Here is an 8093-nt window from a genome sequence, read left to right as displayed (position 1 = left end):
CTGAGAAAGCATCTAATCCTACTTCAGAGGAAACTGAAGCCCAAAGGGCTAAGAATTTCTGGGGTCTTCCAGCCAGAACTGGCTGACACAATGCTCAAATCCAAGTATGATATCCTTGTCACTTTACTAGAAACACACCCTTTCTTCTTCTTCTCCCTTATAGGCTGGTACTGGAGGTTTATATGACTGACTGGTGGGCAGTAAGGATATTGAATGGTTAGGGAAGTTTGTAAAAAAAAAGGCGCCCTGGCTTTTTTTTCAGGCAGCTGGGAAGATGGCAGACATTCAGACTGAGCCTGCCTATCAAAAGCAACTGACCATCTTTCAAAATAAGAAGAGGGTCCTGCTTGGAGAAACTGGCAAGGAGAAGCTTCCATTATAGTCCAAGAACATTGGTCTGGGCTTCAAGACACCAAAGGAGGCCATGGAGGGCACCTACGTTGATAAGAAATGCCCTTTTACTGGTAAAGTCTCCATCCGAGGGCAGATCCGGTCTGGTGTGGTGACCAAGAGGAAGATGCAGAGGACCGTTGTCATCCACCGAGACTACCTTCACTACATCCGAAAGTACAACCACTTCTAGAAGCACCACAAAAACATGTCTATACACCTTTCCCCCTGCTTCAGGGATGTCCGAATCAGTGACAGTGTCACAGTGGACGAGTGCCGGCCCCTGAGCAAGATGGTGCACCTCAACATGCTCAAGGTCAACAAGGATGATGGCACCAAGAAGCATTCCAGAAGTTCTAAGACTGGACCACTGCCCACTGCCCCAAACAAAATAATTTATTTTCCCAGTCAAGAAACAAACAAAAAAAACACGGCACCCTGGGTCTTTCTTTCCCTCTTTCCTGTTTTTAGAAGTGATATAGTGTAGCATTTAAGTGTAAAAACCCTGAAGCCAGACCACACAGTTTAGAACGCAGGATTCATCACTTACTAGCGAAAGAAAGGAATGTGTTAATCTCTCTGTGCCTCCGTGTGCTCAGCACTAAAGTGAGATAGCCATATGTTTGTTGAGAAGTTTATAAGAGTTAATTAAAGCCAAGTACTTAGAACAATGACTGGCACAGAGTAAGCTATCAGTAAATATTACCTGTGTTTATTCATAGGTATATATGGGAATGAGATGAAAACTACTGTCTTCCCATCTCTATCTTTGTGTTTAGAATTAAAGTGAGCTCCTTGTTTTGCTGTATATTTCTCAAGGTTTCAACTTTATTTCCTTTGCTTGGGTATAATCTTAGGCCCTCTGCTTTTATCTGAATCATGAGGGAATAAACATAGAATGGTATCTATCTAAGAGCATGGGTTTGGGTGTCAGTCAGACTGCATTTTGGGAATGACTGGAGTCAGTCCATTTGTTTGCCAGAACTGCTATCTAAGGCGTTATAGAATATTTTACGTATCAACAACGTAATGTCATAGAGGATCAAGAGACCCACTTTATGGCAAATGCAATGTGAAAGTTTATATATGTCTATAGAATCCACTTGTCCTCTCATATACCACACCACCCAGAAGCTGTTGGCCTAATACAGCAATATACTGAGTTGTTAAAGGCACAGCTAAGGCACCAACTTGGAGACAATATGCTGTGAAGATGGGGTGTCATCCTCTAAGACAGCGGTCCCCAACCTTTTTGGCACCAGGAACCGATTTTGTGGAAGACAATTTTTCCACAGACGGGAGGGAGAGGGGAACAGTTCAGGCGGTAATGCGAGCAAAGGGGAGGGAAGGGGAGCAACAGGTGCAGCTTCGATGGCTTGCCCACCACTCACCTCCTGCTGCGCGACTGGTACTGGTCTGCGGCCCAGGGGGTGGGGACCCCTGCTCTAGGACATCACATGTACCTTATATCAACATCCATCATATGATGCTGTCTCCAATGGATAGAAAATATTGGTCTGAGAAATAATAGATATGGGCAAGAAGGACTGCACTTTTCATTATTTCCAATGTTCTACTTGGGGAATTTGTGGTCACTCAAATACCCTTAATTCTGTGCTCTTCTAGATTAGAAGTTATGGTCTTCAGAGAGGGAAATGCTTCCCCCAGGCAATCAGCAAGAGATCCATTTAACTTTGAGCTAAGACCGCATTGTGGGCTCCTCCTGCCAAGGGACCAACAGGGAGGAATAAGATTCACAATCTTGGTGGGGATAATTGACCTGGATCATGAGGAGGAGGTAGGGCTGCTGTCACACAATGGGAGCAGGAAGAAATATGTTAGACATCCAAATTACCCACTTGGATATCTCTTAGTTCTCCCTTGTCCAATTTTAATGATACATGGATAAGTTTAGTGGTCAGTGCTTTCAAATGACATGGGAAGCAGAAGTACAGACTTCTCAGGGATGAGAGTCCTGTTCATTCCACATGGTAAACCACCAAGACCCACAGTGATGCTAGCTGACAGTGAAGGGAATCTAGAATGGATAGTATTGGATGAAGATAATGATAATCAGTTGTAGCTTCAAGATCCAGTTATAGCAGCAGGGGCTGCAGTTCATCCTACTAATCTCCCACTTGTGAGTTTCTTCCAGCAGAAGAGGCCCACCCAGAGCCTTGAAGTGATATGATGTAAGTGAATTCAAGTGTCATCAGGGATCAGCTTTGATAGAGTCTGTGTCGTGCTTCATGGATCTCTCTTTCAGGACTGATATAGTTACCCAACTACTGATCAGGTTGTGGGCTGACAACTTTCAGTTATCAGGTTAGGAAGGTTGACTAACCCCGTTTTGCAAGGTAACCCATTTCCAATTACTGATGGTCTCAGTGGTATAAAGCTGGACCCCTCACCCTAACTTGTGACAACCCTGAAGGACTACCCTAGGTTCAGAGCTCCCTGTAGTATTGTCTGAGGCCTTAATAGATACTGCATTGCAGCCTGACTTCTCCCTGCATTCAATCCTGCTTTCTTTTTCTTTTCCCTCCAGATATTAATACTAAGAATAGTTCCTATTAAACTTTCTGCATGCTAATCTTTATCTCAGGGTTCCAGGGGACTTCTGATGATGCTACCCGAATATACACCCAAATAAGTAGGAAACAAGATAGACACAAGACATTCATTTCAGCAGTGATTGTAAGAAAAAAATGCCATTAGCAAGGCTGGTCTGCTCATTGAATAACCTATGGTACCATCAAAAGGCAGTACCACAAAACAATAAAAAAGAATAAAGATGATCTCTATGAAGTATATGGAGACAGTCCATATTTTAAAGTGAAAAAGGAAATAAAGAAAGGTTCAGAACAGTGTACATAATATGCAAAGTTTTGTATAAAAGAAGAGGAAATAAACATAAAAAATAATTATCTGCCAATTTTGATGTACTAGATAATAAAATAATAAATGAAAATGGCTACATACTGAGGATGAGTCTGAATAAAATGAAAAGAAAAGATATAATGACTAGAATTGTCAGAATTTTATAATTATATTGACCTTTGATACATGTAAACATTTCACATAATCAAAAAATAAATTTGGAAATACAATAAACCTTAAAATTGAATTCAGATATCAACATATCAACATAACTGCACTTTAAATTGACAACATAAACACATTAAAGGCAGTAATTATTTCAAGAAACTGTGGAACACAATACTCTATCCCTAATAAGATATATATAAAAGGGAAAAAAAGAGAAAAAAATTAGATATTGCTTAGTGGGATTATTGTTAATAGTAAGTTTGGGAGATTAGTTGAAGATGGCAGAGTAGAAGGATGAGTGCTCACTCTCTCTTGCAAGAGCATCAGAATCACAATTAACTGCTGAACAATCATTGATGGGAAGACCCTGGAACTCACCAAAAAAGATACCCCACATCCAAAGACAAAGGAGAACCCTCAGTGAGATGGTAGGCGGGGTGCAATCACAATAAAATCAAATCCCATGACCACTGGGTGGGTGAGTCACAAACTGGAGAACAATTATACCACAGAAATCCACCCACTGAAGTGAAGGTTCTGAGCCCCACGTCAGGCTTCCCAACCTTGGGGTCTGGCAAAGGGGGTTGGAATTCTCAGAGAATCAGACTTTGCAGGCTGGTGGGATTTGATTGCACAATTCTGACAGGTCTGGGGGAAACAGAGGGCACACACAAGATTGTGAGTGCATCAGGACACATAGGGAAGGAGAGTGACACCATAGGAGACTGAACCAGACCTACCTGCTAGTGTTGGAGGGTCTCCTGCAGAGGCAGGGAGTGGCTGTGGCTGACTGTGAAGACAAGGGCACTGGCAGCAGAAGTTCTGGGAAGTACTCCTTGGTGTGAGCCCTCCCAGAGTCCAACATTAGCCTCACCAAAGGGCCTGTAGGCTCCAGGGCTGGGCGCCTCAGGCCAAACAACCAGCAGGGAGGGAATTCAGCCCCAACCATCAGCACACAAGCACATTAAAGTTTTACTGAGCTCTGCCCACCAGAGCAACACCCAGCTCTACCCATCACCAGTCCCTCCCATCAGGAAACTTGCACAAGCCTCTTAGATAGCCTCATCTACCAGAGGGAAGACAGCAGAAGCAAGAAGAACTACAATCCTGCAGCCTGTGGAATGAAAACCACATTCACAGAAAGACAGACAAAATGAAAAGGCAGAGGACTATGTACCAGATGAAGGAACAAGATAAAACCCCAGAAAAACAACTAAATGAAGTGGAGATAGGCAACCGTCCAGAAAAAGAATTCAAATAATGATAGTGAAGATGATCCAGGACCACGAAAAAAGAATGGAGGCAAAGATTGAGAAGATGCAAGAAATGTTTAACAAAGACACAGAAGAATTAAAAAACAAACAGACATGAACAATACAATAACTGAAATGAAAAATACACTAGAAGGAATCAATAGCAGAATAACTGAGGCACAAGAACGGCTAAGTGACCTGGAAGACAGAATGGTGGAATTCACTGCCACGTAACATAATAGAGAAAAAGAATGAAAAGAAATGAAGACAGCCTAAGAGATCTCTGGGACAACATTAAAAGGACCACCATTCACATTATAGGGGTCCCAGAAGGAGATGAGAGAGAGAAAAGACCCAAGAAAATATTTGAAGAGATTATAGTTCAAAACTTCCCTAACATGGGAAAAGAAATAGCCACCCAAGTCCAGGAAGCACAGAGAGTCCCAGGCAGGATAAACCCAAGGAGAAACACACCAAGACACATAGTAATCAAATTGACAAAAATTAAAGACAAAGAAAAATTATTGAAAACAAGGGGAAAATAACAAATAACATACAAAGGAATTCCGATAAGGTTAACAGCTGATTTCTCAGTAGAAACTCTACAAGCCAGAAGGGAGTGGCACGATATATTTAAAGTGATGAAAGGGAAGAATCTAAAACCAAGATTACCCTCAATGTCAAAGATCTCATTCAGATTCAATGGAGAAATCAAAAGATTTATAGACAAGCAAAAGCTAAGAGAATTCACCACCACTAAACCATCTTTACAACAAATACTAAAGGAACTTCTCTACGTGGGAAACACAAGAAAAGAAAGGAACCTACAAAAACAAATCTAAAACAATTAAGAAAATGGTAATAGAAACATACATATCAATAATTACGTTAAATGTGAATGGATTAAATGCTCCAACCAAGAGACACAGGCTCACTGAATGGTTACAAAAACAAAACGCATATATATGCTGTCTACAAGAGACCCACTTCAGACATAGGGACACATACAGACTGAAAGTGAAGGGATGGAAAGAGATATTCCATGCAAATGGAAATCAAAAGGAAGCTGGAGTAGGAATACTAATATCAGACAAAATAGGCTTTAAAATAAAGAATGTTACAGGAGACAAGGAAGGACACTACATAATGATCAAGGGATCAATCCAAGAAGAAGATATAACAATTATAAATATATATGCAAGTAACATAGGAGCACCTCAATACACGAGGCAAATGCTAACAGCTGTAAAAGATGAAATCAACAGTGACACAATAATAGTGGGGGAATTTAACATCTCACTTACACCAATGGACAGATCATCCAGACAGAAAATTAGTAAGGAAACAGAAACTTTAAATGACACAATAGACCAGATAGATTTAATTGGTATTTATAGGGCAGACCATCCGAAAATATCAGATTACACTTTCTTCTCAAGTGCTCATGGAACATTCTCCAGGATAGATAATATCTTGGGCCACAAATCAAGCTGCGGTGAATTTAAGAAAATTGAAATCATATGAAGCATCTTTTCTGACCACAACATTATGATATTAGAAATAAATTACAGGGAAAAAAACATAAAAAACACAAACACATGAAGGCTAAACAACATGCTACTAAATAATCAAGAGAATAAAAAGAGGAAGAGGACTCAAATCAATAAAATTATAAACGAAAAAGGAGAAGTTACAACAGACACCGCAGAAATACAAAGCATCCTAAGAGACTACTACAAGCAACTCTATGTCAATAAAATGGACAACCTGGAAGAAATGGACAAATACTTAGAAAGGTATAACCTTCCAAGACTGAACCAAGAAGAAATAGAAAATATGAACAGACCAATCACAAGTAATGAAATTAAAACTGTGATGAAAAATCTTCCAACAAACAAAAGTCCAGGACCAGATGGCTTCATAGGTGAATTCTATCAAACATTTAGAGAAGAGCTAACACCCATCCTTCTCAAACTCTTCCAAAAATTTGCAGTTGAAGGAATACCCCCAAACTCATTCTATGAGACCACCATCACCCTGATACCAAAACCAGACAAAGATACTACAAAGAAAGAAAATTACAGACCAATATCAATGATGCATACAGATGCAAAAATCCTCAACCCCAAAATAGAAAACAGAATCCAATAACACATTAAAAGGATCATACACCATGATCAAGTGGTATTTACCAGGGATGCAAGGACTCTTCAATATACACAAATCAATCAATGTGATAGACCATATTAACAAATTGAAGAATAAAAACCATATGATCATCTCAGTAGATTCAGAAAAAGCTTTTGACAAAATTCAACACCCATTTATAAGAAAAACTATCCAGAAAGTGGGCATTGAGGGAACCTACCTCCACATAATAAAGGCCATATAAGGCAAACCCACAGCAAACATCATTCTCAATGGTGAAAAACTGAAAGCATTTCCTCTAAGATCAGGAAAAAGACAAGGATGTCCACTCTCACCAGTATTATTCAACATTGTTTTGGAAGTCCTAGCCGTGGCAATCAGAGAAGAAGAAAAAAATAAAAGGAATACAAGTTGGAAAAGAAGAAGTAAAACTATAACTGTTTGCAGATGACATGATACTATGTGTAATCCTAAAGATGCCACCAGAAAACTACTACAGCTAATCAATGAATTTGGTAAAGTTGCAGGATACAAAATTAATGCACAGAAATCTCTTGCCTTCCTATACAGTAACAATGAAAGATCAGAAAGAGAAAGTAAGGAAACAATCCCACTCACTATTGCAAGAAAAAGAATAAAATACCTAGGAATAAACCTACCTAAGCAGGTAAAAGACCTGTACTCAGAGAACTGTAAGACACTGATGCAATAAATTCAAGACGATACAATCAGATGGAGAGATTTACCATGTTCTTGGATTGGAAGTATCAGTATTGTGAAAATGACTAAACTACCGAATGCAATCTACAGATTCAAGGCAATCCCTACCAAATTACCAATGGCATTTTTTACAGAACTAGAACAAAAAATCTTAAAATTTGTCTGGAGACACAAAAAACTCCGAATAGCCAAAGCAATCTTGAGGGTAAAAAACGGAGCTGGAGGAATCAGACTCCCTGACTTCAGACTATATTACAAAGTCACAATAATCAAGACAATATGATACTGGCAGAAAAACAGAACTATAGATCAAAGGAACAGGATAGAAAGCCTAGAGATAAACCCACGCACCTATGGTCCACTAATCTCTGAAAAAGGAGGCAAGGATATACAATGGAGAAAAGACAGCCTCTTCAATAAGCGGTACTGGGAAAACTGGAAAAATACATGTAAAAGAATGAAATTAGGACATTCTCTAACACCATACACAAAAATAAACTCAAAATGGATAAAGACCTAAATGTAAGGCCAGAC

At 39.6% G+C, this 8093-nt stretch overlaps 1 pseudogene; it reads left to right on the top strand.

The window, feature by feature from the left end:
• The first annotated feature begins 274 nt into the window (after positions 1–274).
• LOC102986701 (40S ribosomal protein S11-like) overlaps positions 275–8093 on the top strand; it is a 143429-nt pseudogene continuing 135610 nt past the window's right edge.

The sequence above is a fragment of the Physeter macrocephalus genome, chromosome 16 (assembly GCF_002837175.3).
Source record: "Physeter macrocephalus isolate SW-GA chromosome 16, ASM283717v5, whole genome shotgun sequence".
Classification (NCBI taxonomy): Eukaryota; Metazoa; Chordata; class Mammalia; order Artiodactyla; family Physeteridae; genus Physeter; species Physeter macrocephalus.
The sequence above is the reverse complement of the archived record's forward strand: the minus strand, read 5'-3'. Positions and strand labels throughout refer to the sequence as shown.